Source organism: Malaclemys terrapin, chromosome 15 (genome assembly GCF_027887155.1).
Source record: "Malaclemys terrapin pileata isolate rMalTer1 chromosome 15, rMalTer1.hap1, whole genome shotgun sequence".
NCBI lineage: Eukaryota > Metazoa > Chordata > Testudines > Emydidae > Malaclemys > Malaclemys terrapin.
This window is the reverse complement of record NC_071519.1, coordinates 16,909,705-16,923,727: the sequence shown is the minus strand read 5'-3', so window position 1 is coordinate 16,923,727 and position 14,023 is coordinate 16,909,705. Positions and strand designations below refer to the sequence as shown.

Here is a 14,023-nt window from a genome sequence, read left to right as displayed (position 1 = left end):
AAATGCACGGAATGAAATGGCAAAGGCTTTTCCACTCAATTCTTCATACTTCTGCCCTCACCCCGCATCATATGCATAGCACAACTTGTAGGTTAACAAGCTAGAAATATGAACCCTTTAACTAAATAGAAGCTAGGGGAAGAAACCGTAAGAAAATGTAAACAATGTTTTGATTTATTTAAAAAAAAATTGGCAAACTATCTCAGGGAAAAAACACTTCCTGTATAATGTGGCTCTAAGGGTTAGAACAAACCTCTGTCCAAATGCAAATAAGGATTTAGTTGTTATAAAGAATGTCTGCCAAAGCACCCAAAAGTCTTGAACATGGAGTTTTGTGACATTATTTAGATTCAATTGCTGCCAAATACCAGGGGTGCTTCACAATCTGTGCTGGGCTCTTTGGGCCAACACACCTAACTTTTCTAAAAGCAGCTGCATTAGTGGCTCTATTCTTACAGTGGCTGAAAAGGCAGCATTTCCATCCATGGTGGGGCTAGGTTGGACACAGAGCTTTGTGTTCAAAGCTGAATCACAGCTGTTCTAGTAGGTTTTAGCCCAGTTTTGACAGGTGCCTCATGACATCAGCTGTCCTGAGAGAATGTCTGCTTGCAACTGGATGAAGAGAACAGGCCCCTTTGTGCACTGGAGCTAACCTAGAACCAGCCTGCTTAGAGAAGGTTCTGATGAAGAACCTTGAATTGGAAGCCAGGGCCTCCTCCCTAAAAATTACAGGGGTTTGGAGGTGAGGGTTGGGTTCTGACCCATCAGTATTTATGTGTTTTACTCTTTAACTTGTCTAAGCCACTCCGTGATGTGGCTGGGAATAAGTCATATCAAAAATACTGTGATCGTCTAAGCAGATGAGAACCATAGAGGCAGTTCAGTTCCTGGAAAACTGGTAGGTTTCTTTTTGTTTATCTACAAAGGTGTCATTCTTGTTGTCTCAGGGTTGAGTGCAAGGCACGACAGTGAGTGCACGCAAGAGGGGTGTGTATTCCAACCACCAATGTGTTGCATACTACTCTTAGTGCTACCTTAACATGCACTAGCGAACTTTTAGTGCATGCCAGCTAGGTCTACATGACCAGCTAACATGCAAGGCAGTGTGGTTTAGAATTCACACTCTCTAGTGCATATCAACACACTTGTAGACAAGCCCTCTATCTCTCTCATCAGTTGCAGCGTGAGTGGAGCTCATCCAAATAATGTATTCAGTGAATTTGGAGCTAGTTTTCAAACAATTCCAGAAGGCTTGTCTCTCTCAGCAAGAGAAGTTGGTCCAATAAAGACAGTACCTCACCCACCTTAACTGAAAATGGAAGGAGAGAGAGAGATTTGCCCATTTTTATTCTCTGAGGTTTGTTCGTAGTCACCTTAGCTTTTTCTCATGTAAGTTAATTCCGTCTCTCACAGGCTCTGGTCACTCTGGGGAAGCTGAATACCTTTACTGCATTTAATGCAATAAGTGTTTTGTCCTTTTTGGAAAAGAAAGTAATCACTTGGCTTGCTGTGCTCTTTATTTCATCTCCCACTTTGATCTGTTCTGTTCCCCTCCCCCATCTTGCTCCCTTGCATGTTCCCTGCTCCCTGCACTTGTACATACTTTCCTGACATCGAGTTCCCCGGTTTCCCGGACTCTCCCTGTGGCAGTTCCCATTATTCTTCCCAAGTGATGGCTCCTCCTCGTGGTAGTTCCGGTCCTTGGCGATGCTTTATGTTTCTCCTCCCACTCTTGTGTCGCGATGGCCTCTAGGCGAGGCAACTTTGGCTTGTTCCTGCTCCTTGTTTCCTAGCTGCTTCTTCAGGCTTCCAGGATTTTACGATTAGTTGGAAACAAGGAGGATCCTGCACTATGTGACCTCCCAGCGCTTTGCAGGTCACCAACCGTGATACACAGGACAGTTTGGGAACTAGCTCTTCTTGGCCAGCACAGCAGAATGTGTGGGGCTGCGGGTATAGGCAAATAGAAAATCATTGTCCTCCTGGAGCAAGAGAGGAGCACAAAGCCACCAGGACTACTCCTGGGGTGGTGCAGTTTATGCCCCAGGCCTTGCTCAGGCCTTTGGGAGAGAATCTGGCCCTTAGTGGTTAGTGTGGGGCTGAGAATAAGGAGTTCTGGGTTCTGTGCCCAGCTCTGCTAGTGACCAACCCTGTGACCTTAGGCACATCCCTGTGATGCTGTTTCCCCTCCTCCTGCAAACTGGGAGGCAGAGATCCCTCATTTGTGGCTAGAGGAAGGGTCACTATCTGCCTGCCCATACTGATCACTACAGAGGGATGGGGCAGTAGATAGTCCCACAGGGGATGAAGACAGCAGAGAACTGCTGCATTTTGCTGGCCAGCCTCTGGCTGCCTCTTCCAAACAAGCCCATCTGTCAGTGACCTTCCATGAACTCTTTTGCACAGACAAATATAACATGTAAAGTAAGCAAAAGCATTAGCTCTCAGGCTCTGCGGTCTGCTTAGGACATAAACCGAATGCTTCCCTTTCCATTAGTTAAGGGTAACAGTTTTAAACTGGAGGAGCCCATTTCCTCAGAGTCTAACAGCTTTAGGATTAAATGTTCACTGGGTCTGAGTTGCTGGAATTCCTCCATAATGACGGTAGTCAGCAGCTGGGAGATGTTTAGGGCTGGAGAGATTAGTCGATAGCTGCATGAGACACCCAAACATTATGAAAGAATGTAGATTGGCGGTGGGGTGGGGGGGTTAGTTAAGTGTGAAGAGCCGTATTTAATTCACATTATACTGTGGATTAACAAATCACAGCTGCTGAAAGGGGCTTTCATGGCTAGTCCGGATGCCCAACGCTCTTGTGTCCCAGGAGAAATCAATTGCTGTTTCAAACATACATTTCTATGTTGGCCCATGTGTGCCAAGCTGTGCTGCACCATTTCAGCCACCGAGCTGGAGGCTCCAGCCACACATTTATGGTAATATCTGCGTTCAGTGGGGAGCACGTCAAGTTGTTCCGAAATGTGATGCCCAGTATGAACTTGATTTGCCTTGGTCTGAAAACGTCTGAGTTTCTACTGTAAATGACCTGCTTATTTGGTGCAAGACTAGGAATGTCCCCTTTTGCCTCTTTGCTAAGAACCGGTTTGTTCATTTCAAACATGCTTTGAGAATTTGGTTCATTCCTCGGATGGCTCCCACTACAGCTAGAGCAGCTGATATAAATGAATAGGTATCCCTGGGACACTTGGAGACAAGTCATGAGTTTTACAGATGAGAAACACCTGCACTGTATACTGTGACCCAGAGAACACTTACGTCTGTGTGGGTGGGTGCACGTGTGTGCATGAACATATCTGTTTGTGCACAAGCATGATACGGATACGAGTGTGTGTGTGTGTGTGTGAGAATTGTCCTAGGTGTCACCAGTGTTGTCAGATGTTTGGCTGCATGTATATTCTCCCGTGTGTTCTACCGTGTGCTGTCCCAGCTCTGCGCAGACAGCTGGCACAGCAGACCTCGAGCAAACCACCCAATAAATTTACAGACTTAGCTCGTAGAAAAGGCACTTGGTCAGGTTTATTGCTGATGAAGCACAGTGCTAATGCCCCGGCTCAATGGTTACAGGTACACTAACACCTGTATGCTTGTGACAATGGACCGGCTCAGATAGTGGTGGGACTTTTCATCAAACGAAGACACTCCCTCTGAGATACACCTTTATACACCAATACGAACAAGTTACATATTACCCTTGACATATCAGGGTGCCACCCTCTGACGTATTAGGGTGCCACCCATTGCCTTGTACCTGTAGGTTTGATCAAAACATCTCTATTCATCATGCTGTTATCCTGACCTTATCCTTAAGAAGGGTCAGAATGTTCCTGTTACCTTTGGGGAATATGTTTATAAGGGTGTTCTGGTACCACCCTTCTGGCATGTGTTTACGTGAGTGTTTTGTGCCTAGCGCCTCTTAGATGTATGTGTTTTTGCAATATCAGCCCTATGCTTGCCAAATTCTGTGAGCAAGGCCTGCCTCTTGCTTACAACTTAACTTTGCTTTATATTATCAAGTTTTGACCATTACTTTAGTTCAGGCCTCAGGCCTCTGATACAAGGGCTTAGACCAGGCCTGCACAACATGCGGCCCAGGGGCCGTATGCGGCCCGCTTGGGCTCACTCTGCGGCCCGCGGGGGGTGAGTAGGTGGGCTCACTGTGCGGCCCACGGGGGGTGAGTAGGCAAGCGGCGGGTAAGGGAGGGGGGCTGAGGCGAATTGCAGTGGTGGGGGGTGAGTAGGCGAGCCGGGAGTGTGGGGGCTGAGGAGGTGAGCGGGCGGGCAGGCGAGCCAGCAGCAGGGGGGATGGGGGGCTGAGAAGGCGAGCGGGCAGGCAGTGGCGGGGGTGCAGGTGAGCTGGCGGTGGGGAAGCGGGGCTGAGGAGGCAAGCGGTGACTTGATGGCTGACCTGGTCTATTGATCTGATCTGGCTCCCATCCCCTCTCCAAGGGTTGCAGCTGTCTGTAGGTGCTGCCTTCCCTGCCTTCCTCATTCACACCTCATTCATTCAACAAGGCAATTGATTACAAAGTGGGGGAAAGATCTTATTCTACTTCTAGCAAAAAGACATTTTTCTTTTACCTTAATTATACTACCTTAGGAGCCCACTATAACATATTACAAAGGTTCAATACTGCTGTTTTTTAAATTAATGGAGATATCCTATCTCCTAGAACTGGAAGGACCTTGAAAGGTCATCGAGTCCAGCCCCCTGCCTTCACTAGCAGGACCAAGGACTGATTTTTGCCCCAGATCCTTAAGTGGCCCTCTCAAGGATTGAACTCACAACCCTAAGTTTAGCAGGCCAATGCTCAAACCACTGAGCTATCCCTCCCCCCGTTCTGGAGAAGGAGGGTTTGTTTCCGTGGGGCGGGCGGCGCTGGGGAGGGGGTGTTGTGTTTCAGGGGGGCTGGGTGGCGCTGGGGGGGGAGGGTCTCGGCGGGGCCAGGAGGGTTCGGCCCTCAGCTGGTTTTTTTGGAGTAATATGGCCCTCGCCGCTTTACGAGTTGTGCAGGCCTGGCTTAGACTTTCTTCCTACTACGCAGTCCTCTCATCTCATTTCAGCATTATTATGTATTGTAATCCAGCAGCCAAAAGCAGACTAGGTGCCCGACAGCCCCTTCCCTGAAGAGTTTACAGTTACAGAACTCACATAGTAACAGATGGAGGAAGGGAATGGACCGTCCTACAGTAAAGGTGAAGAACTAGGCCAAGGCCAACCAACATGGGTAACAGATATTGTGATACATATAGGAAAATTAAATTCACATAAAAAGAATAGTGGGACATTCTTCTGGAGAGGGTGGCTGCAGGTGCATGGGGCTGAGGGGGATGTGCACAGGTGCATGCACTCCTGGAACTTTGTGTATCTGTGGTGGCAAGTCTGTCCTGTGAAGCAAGCTCAGGAGCCAATTGGACCTCTAGAAAAGATTTTTACTGGCTACAAGATGGACAGGAGGGAATCTTAAAGGTGCATTACAGAGCTGAAACAGATCTCAGTTAAAGCTAGAAGTAGGAGCCCCATTATCTAGGCTCTGGTGACATCCAACAGTGAAATCATTTAAACTTACCTCTCCAGTGATTACTCCCTTCTGTGAGTCCCTCTGGGAATTCCTGCTTCCCCAAAGATCTAGAAGAATTTTGTATTCTGGGATGTCGCTGATACCATTAACTGATACCATTAATCCCATGAACTGCAGTGATATCATTCGACCCGCGGCATGGCATTCCAGACATGGGACTAATTGTGTCCATTGTGTCATGAGTGCTGTGCTCTGGGGTATCACTGGAAAACTAGGACATGACAGAGTTTTAAAATATGTAAATTGAAGGGTCCCTCATTGGCTAATGGGGATTTAGAACATTTTGCCAGTTGGACATGCCATCCTTCACTTCCTGTCCTAATTGTTTTGTGGTGGGACTGTGCACTGTTACACCAATGGCATTTCACTAGCAAAGTGACTCTGTTCAGTACCAGATGAAGAGATGCCTGACTAAAGTTCATAGTGTATATCCGGTTAAGTTTAGAAATCACTTTGGAATGGAAGATGCTAGAGAAAAGTCAGATCACTTGCTATCACATTTCTGGGCTTTTAGCTCAATGTTCACATTAGCCTTGCAGCTCATATATGCATTTGGATTGAAGATCTTTGTGTGAATGGGGAATGTCTTTGGCAGGTGCTGTGATTGGAGGGGAAGGGCCCTTTGGACCGCAGAGGAAGTGTAGCTAGCATGTCTTTGGCTAATACATATGAGGAGAATGGTACAGCTAGGGACTATTCTTAAAAGCCATTTGTTTTTGCACATCCAAGGGCTGGTCTACACTGCGGGGGGGGGGATCGATCCAAGATACGCAACTTCAGCTACGCAAATAGAGTAGCTGAAGTCGAAGTATCTTGGATCGAATTACCTGGGGTCCAGACGGCGCGGGATCGACGGCCGCGGCTCCCCCATCGACTGCGCTACCGCCGCTCGCTCTGGTGGAGTTCCGGAGTCGACGGTGAGCGCGTTCAGGGATCGATATATCGCGTATTAACGAGACACGATATATCGATCCCAGATAAATTGATTGCTATACGGCGGGTAGTGAAGACGTACCCCAAGGCACCTGCTGTGTGACAGAGGTAGCCCTCACCTTCATGCTGTTTTCTTGTCATTTCCACAAGCTCTGATGCTGAGCTCCAGAGAGAGAGAGAATGTTTTTATAGAATCTTTTAAAAACAAAACTTTTCCATAGTGAAAAATTTGGACTCAAAAGCCAAGCAGTGGTAAGCAGTGCTGCATTTCGTGACAGTTGCATATTTAAACATTAAGCATCTCTCCTTGGGATAATTAATGGTTAATTGCTTTGGATGATGTATCTGAAGTGCACAGGCATGGAGGGATGACTGTAGCCCAGGGGTGGGCAAACTTTTTGGCCTGAGGGCCACATCGGGTTTCCAAAATTGTATGGAGGGCCAGTTAGGGGAGGCTGTGCCTCCCCAAACAGCCAGGCGTGGCCCAGCCCTGACCCCCCCTGTTTCTCACCCCCGACAGCCCCCTTGGGACTCCTACCCCATCCAACCCCCCTGTTCCCTGTCCCCTGATGGCCCCCCCAGGACTCCTGCCCTGTCAACCACCCCATGCTCCCTGTCCCCTGACCACCCCAGGACCCTCGCCCCTGACTGCCCCCTGCCACCCCATCCAACCCCCTCTCCTTCCTGACAGCCCCCCCTGGGACTCCTGCCCCCATTGAACCCCCTGTTCCTCGCCTTCTGACCGCCTCGACCCCTATCCACACCCCCGCCCCCTGACCACCACCCCGAACTCCCCTGCCCTCTATCCAACCCTCCCTGCTCCGTGCCTCCTTACCGCGCTGCCTGGAGCACCGGTGGCACCGCCCAGAGCACCCCATCAGGCCATGGCTCTGCATCTGCGCTGCCCAGCCGCCCAGAGCATTGCGCCAGCGGTGCAGTGAGCTGAGGCTGCGGGGGAGGGGGAACAGCAGGAGAGGGGCTGGGGGCTAGCTTCCCGGGCCAGGCAGGAGGATCTCGCGGGCCGGATGTGGCCTGTGGGCCGTAGTTTGCCCACCTCTGCTGTAGCCCCCAAATTACTGTTATGTATGGCACTAGTAGTCTCTTTCCGGAGGCTTTGCAGCCCTTTCCATTGTTAGTCTAGCAGAATAATTGTGGCATTCATCTGTCGTCCCCCGCCCCCAGAAGGAATTATTTTATTTAGAACAAGCAGCAAAACTGATTAGTGTGGTTGTTTTGAATTCAGAGCTGGACAGGAAATCTGTGAGTTATAAACAGTAGCCAACGTGGCTGTCTCCTCACATCAGGCATCTCCCTTTTCATCTTCCTGCCTTCGGGGTGCATAATGGTTTCTGTTTGTTGTTTGAGATACTATTGAGAGTCCCCCTTGCAGCCATATTTATTGGGGCCGCCTGGTAATGTAGTCCATACTGCAGTCTCCCTTGTACGGCTGGTCTATCAGCACACTCTCTGGTGTCCAGCATGCTTTCTCTGGAGCTGTATGGTCTCTGGCTGATCTAGATACTAATTGTTTGAGTCACTCGATGAAAACTTTTAACTGATTGGTTCACTGCTTCTGGGTGCTCATTTATGCCTTGAGTGATTCCTTGAAAATCCTTTAGATAAATCTAAGTTAAAGCCAAACTCACACTCGCAGCAACATTCCTTTCCTAGTATCAGAGGGATAGCCGTGTTAATCTGAATCTGTGAAAGGCAACAGAGGGTCCTGTGGCACCTTAAAGACTAACAGAAGTATTGGGAGCATAAGCTTTCGTGGGTAAGAACCTCACTTCTTCAGATGCAAGTCATCTGAAGAAGTGAGGTTCTTACCCACGAAAGCTTATGCTCCCAGTACTTCTGTTAGTCTTAAAGGTGCCACAGGACCCTCTATTCCTTTCCTAATGCACATTATGGCAGGTCAGCCTCTTCCAAATATTGCAATGACCCTCCCTCACCTCACTATAGCCTCTATGGCCGCTGGAAAGAAAGCCTCCGTGTAAGTTTCAGTGACACTTTACTGAAGAGGGTTTCAGTGCCCTTTGAATGGCTCCAAATTAAGTTAAGAGTTTTTTTTTTTTTTTAGATTCTGAAATAGAAACGTTCACGTCAAATGTATTTTTAGGGCTTTAAAAGGAAATGTTCTGCTCACGTTGCACTTCCTGTGCTAGCCACACTTCAGCCAGCCAGCCAGCCTGCAGCATAAATGGCAATACTGAACAGCGTGGGGTTTGGGAACAGCCACAGACGAGGCTGGAGCGACCCGGCAGTGGGATCAGCATCTCTGTGTGGCGACTTCAGCAGTTTCTGCAAAATTTAAGCTTCCCCTTAAAACATGTTTCTAGCCCTTATGGCTGCAAAGGTAATTCTGTGAATGTGAATGCGTCTGTAGACAGCCAAAACTGAGAGCTGTGAACTGCCTCGTTCATCTCCAGACCGTGTAAGCTCTGTGGCCTGTGATGAAAGTTTAAGTGCCAACACTGATCGCTATTTCACTGCTGATCATGGGTCAGATTGTGCGCCAATAGTACTTTACTGCATGAGTGGCCCCATTGAGATCAGAATCCAAGGTAGGAGGGAGGGGACCACAGACAGGGACATGGAGGATAGATATTGTCCTCCCCCACCATGCGCCACAAAGAACTGTTAATGTAGATGATGCTTCATTACCTCCTCTAGAGCTTCGCATTCCCATGCTGTGAAATCCTTCATGGAGAGCTCCTGGGACTGGCTAAAGAAGCCCTGAAGCCTGCTGCTTGAGAGCCAGAAAAGGGGGGATGTGGCCCCAATAATGAAGTGGAAGGCACAGGACCCTACATGTCCTGGTATCACAAGATTTGGGGGCAGAACCCCCTGCCAAAGCCTCTCCTACCCCTACACATTTTGGGGAACTCCTTGGGAAGAAGTGTGCCATTTTCCTCTCCTGTGTCCTGTAGGTTTGCCTGGCCTGAGGTCAGAGTTGGACTGAAATCCCCTCCCTCCCCAGAAAGCGCCTGCAGTCAGTTCCACCTGATGTGTTGGTCTGAGTGTGAGGGGAAAGGGGCAGGCAAGTTAATTTTTCTCAGTGAAGATATGATTGATTGTCATCTCAGGCTTTCTCACCTATGGGACTAAGAGCTGTGCTCTGCAATGCTGAGACCTGCTTGCCACCTTCGGGAGGCTTTTATGATGGAGTGAAATCTGCACGTTATGAGCCTGTGTGAGTCACATGGCCCTTTATGCTCATCTCCTTAACGTGTCCCTATGGTGAGAAAGGTCACTTTGCACAAATGACACCTTGGTGCGGGTTTTATGGCGTGTTGAAAATTGGCGTAATCGTTTGCTTGTTTCACTACTCCTCCTGGTTTTCTTTTGTGAGCCCTCCGAGTTGAACATGGTGTTTTGGCTGATCTCCAGTGCACCTTGTTTTCTGCTGGTGTGGTAGAAGCAGAAGGGAAATGCAGGGATATTTTATTCCTGTTTGCAGTTGAAAGAACTGTTAAAATAGGAGGGCTTCTCCATAGCCAGTTCTTTCTGAAACTTCCAGTGCAACTTCCATTCCCTCTCCCTCACTGATATGCTGAGGCCCTGTAGCCCTGCAGAGTAGCTAGGGTGGAGAGACACCGGAGCCCAGATTTCTGTGATCAAGGAAAGCATGTTCAGAGAGAATAACATGTTACCTGGCCAGGAGGTAGAACTCCTGGCATTGGGAAGATATAAAATTCCTCTACCTTTGGCTGTGGTATGTTTGGAGAGGAAAGGCTTAGGTGGAACCTTAAAAGTTGGAGTGCTGGATGGTATTCCAATAGCAACTCTTGTGGGAAATGATATTTAGTCTGTGGCTAAAGCAGTTAATATAGTAACTCACAGCCAGAAGGAATATCATTGTGTAATCTCAGAATTGTTCAGACACAAAGGCAGCTGTGTGGGGAGGGAGTGGCCCCAGCCCCAACCCCTGTTCAGCGGGAGGAGGAAGCACTGTGTTTTGAAGTGTGGGAGGGGCCAAGGCCAACTCCTCCATTGCTCCTCCATCAAGCCCAGTATCCTGTTTTCCAACAATGGCAAATACCAGATGCTTCTAAGGGAATGAATAGAACAGGGCAGAGCCTGTGGAAGTCAAAGGTTTAGGGACACCCAAACCCTGAGGGTGCATCCCTGACCGGCTTGACTAACAGCGATTGATGGACCTATCCTCCATGAAATTTTCTAATTCTTTTTTTAACCCAGTTATACTTTTGACCTTCAACATCCCCTGGCAATGAGTTCCACAGGTTGACTGTGTATTGTGTGAAGAAATACTTCTTTTGTTTGTTTAAAACTTGCTGCCTATTAATTTCATTGGGTGACCCCTGGTTCTTGTGCTACATGAAGGGGTATATAGCACTTATTCACTGTCTCCACCTCACTCATTATGTTAAAGACCTCTGTTAAAGCTAGCTGCTCCAAGAAGCCATCATTAATGGTGTCTAAAAACTTTATCTCTTTATCTCTCCTATAGCCCGGGGGGGCCAAACTTACTGACCCTCCGAGCCGCATATTACAGTCTTCAGAAGTTTGAGAGTTGGGGCGCACCTGCCAGGACTCGGGACTTCATCCCTGTGGGAGGCACCTGACAGGGTTTAGGGCTTCAGCCCTGCTCCTGCTGAAGCCCCAAGCCGCAGCACGCATGCCCTGTGGGGCTGAAGCCCTGAGACCCCCGCTCCCTGCTGGGCGGAAGTCCCTACCCTACCACCTTGCTGCAAGGCAGAGGTCTCGAGCTCCCCTTCCCAGGCTGGTAGGTGGAGAATGGGGGGTGAAGTGTGTGTGGGGGGTGGGGGAGCGGCTTTGTGAGCTGCACTTTAATGGTAAAAGAGCTCATGAGTCACAGTTTGGCCACCCCTGACATAGCCGTTTAGTCATCTCTTTCCCAAGCTGAACAGTTCCAGGCTTTATATTCTCTGGTCATATAGAAGCTGTTCCATACCCCTAATAATTTTTGTTGTCCTTCTCTGTACCTTTTCCAATTCTAATCTATCTTTTTTTAGATGGGGCGACCAGAACTGCATGCAGTATTCAAGGTGTGGGCATACCATGGATTTATATAGTGGCATTACGACATTTTCTGTCTTATCATCTATCCCTTTCCTAATGGTTCCTAACATTCTATTAGCTTTTTTGACAGCCATTGCATATTAAGTAGACATTTTCAGAGAACTATCCACAACGACTCCAAGATCTTTCTTGAATGGTAACAGCCAATTTAGACCCCATCATTTTATATGTATAGTTGGGATTATGTTTTCCAATGTGCATTACTTTGCATTTATCAACATTGAATTACACCTGCCATTTTGTTGCCCAATCACCCATTTCTGTGAGGTCCCTTTTGCAATCAGCTTTGGACTTAACTATCTTGAGTAATTTTGTAATCATCTTCAAATTTTGCCACCTCACTGTTTACTCCTTTTCCCGGACCAATTATGAATATGTTGAACAACATTGTCCCAGGACAGATTCCTGGGGAATACCACTATTTACCTGTCTCCATTCTGAAAACTGATCATTTATTCCTATCCTTTGTTTCCTGTCTTTTAACCAGTTACTGATAAATGAGAGGACCTTCTTTCTCATCACATGACTCCTTACTTTGCTTAAGAGCCTTTGCTGTGAAGGATCTTGTCAATTGGACAAGTTCCATTGGATCATCTTTGTCCACATGCCCTCAAAGAATTTTAGTAGATTGGTGATACTTGGTTTCCTTTTACAAATGCTGTGTTGATTCTTCCACAAGAAATTGTGTTTGTCTATGCATCGGATAATTCTGTTCTTTACTATAGTTTCAACCAATTTGCCTGGTTCTGAAGTTAGGTTTACTGGACTGTAATTGCCAGGCTTGCCTCTGGAGCATTTTTTAAAAATTGGCATCACATTAGCTATCCACCATTCATCTGGTACAGAAGCTGATTTAAATGATAGGTTACATGACATATCACAGTTAGTAGTTCTGCAATTTCATATTTGAGTTCCTTCAGGACTCTTGGGTGAATACCATCTGGTCCTGGGGACTTATTACTGTTTAATTATAAATTTGTTCCAAAACCTCCTCTATTGACACCTCAATGTGGGATAATTCATCAGATTTGTCACCTAAAAGGAATGGCTCAGGCGTGGGAATCTCCTTCACATCCTCTGCAGTGGAGATAAATGTAAAACTTTCATTTCGCTTCTCCGCAATGGTCTTGTCTTCCTTGAATGCTCCTTTAGCACCTTGATTGTCCAGTGGTCCCACTGTTTGTCAGGCTTCCTGCTTCTGATGTATTAAAAAAAAGTTTTTTAGTTTTTGAGTCTTTTGCTAGTTGCACTTCAAATTCCTTTTTGGCCTGCCTAATTATGCTTTTACACTTGACTGACCTGAGTTTATGCTCCTTTCTGTTGTCCTCAGTAGGATATGACTTCCCATTTTTAAAGGATCCGTTTTTGCCTTGGACCACCTCTTTTACTCTGTTTAGCCATTGTTGACTTTTTTTGAAGTTAAATGCTACTGTTGTGGGCTTCTTTGTTAATCCCCCCCACCCCCCACACACACAAAAGGATGTTAAACTTAATCATATTATGGTCTCTATTACCAAGCGGTCCAGCTGTATTCACTCCTTGGGACAAATCCTGGACTCCCCTCAGGACTAAATCAAGAATCAACCTCTCCCTTTGTGGGTTCCAGGGCTAGCTGCTCCAAGAAGCCGTCCTTAATGGTGTCTAAAAACTTTATCTCAGCATTCCATCCTGAGGTGACATACCCAGTCAATATAGGGATAGTTGAAATCCCCCATTATTATTGAATTTTCTATTTTTTGGCTTCTCTAATCTCTTGGAGCATTTCACAATAACCATCACTATCCTAGTTAGGTGGTCAGTAGTATATTCCTACTGCTATACTTATTATTCAAGCATGGAATTTCTACCTATAGAGATTCTATGATACAATTTGATATATTTAAAATTGTTAAGATATTTGACTCTATGCTTTCTTTCACATATGGTGCCACTCCCCCACCAGGTAGGTGTTTGGCAGGTACTGCTTGTATCTCGAGGGTTAATATTAACTTTTGTTGCCTTCTTGCTTGTTTGTTTAAAAACTAAAACTGTAGTTTACAATCCTCTTTCCAGTCAGGAATTCTGAGTAGGGACTTGAAGTTGGAGCTGAGGCAGATGAGGATGGGAAGGGATTCTTCATAAAAGCTAGATGGGTGGTAGGAGCCTGGCAGAAAGAGAGCAGTCAGACAAGCAGCTAACTAGGTGAATAGGGTGAGGAGAGATGGGAAGTGACATAGGGAGGGTTTTGGAGAAAGGCTAGGCCTGTACACAACATTGGGAAAGGCAGATGATTTTGGTGGGGGAAGGTGAATGTGGAGGAAGCCAGAGAGATTGCAGAAGCTGAGATGTGAGATGATTGAGGGTTTTCTCAGGCCTTGCCTACACTGCAGAGTTTTGTTGATGCAAGTTACGCCAACGAACAGCCACTGCTGTAATTAAACCACCGTTGC

The 14,023-nt window shown here is 47.1% G+C and overlaps 1 protein-coding gene across 7 annotated transcripts in view; it reads left to right on the top strand.

The window, feature by feature from the left end:
* Window positions 1–14,023, top strand: part of PKNOX2 (PBX/knotted 1 homeobox 2) — a 624,957-nt gene that overhangs the window by 332,115 nt on the left and 278,819 nt on the right. The gene's annotated exons all lie outside the window — the stretch shown is intronic.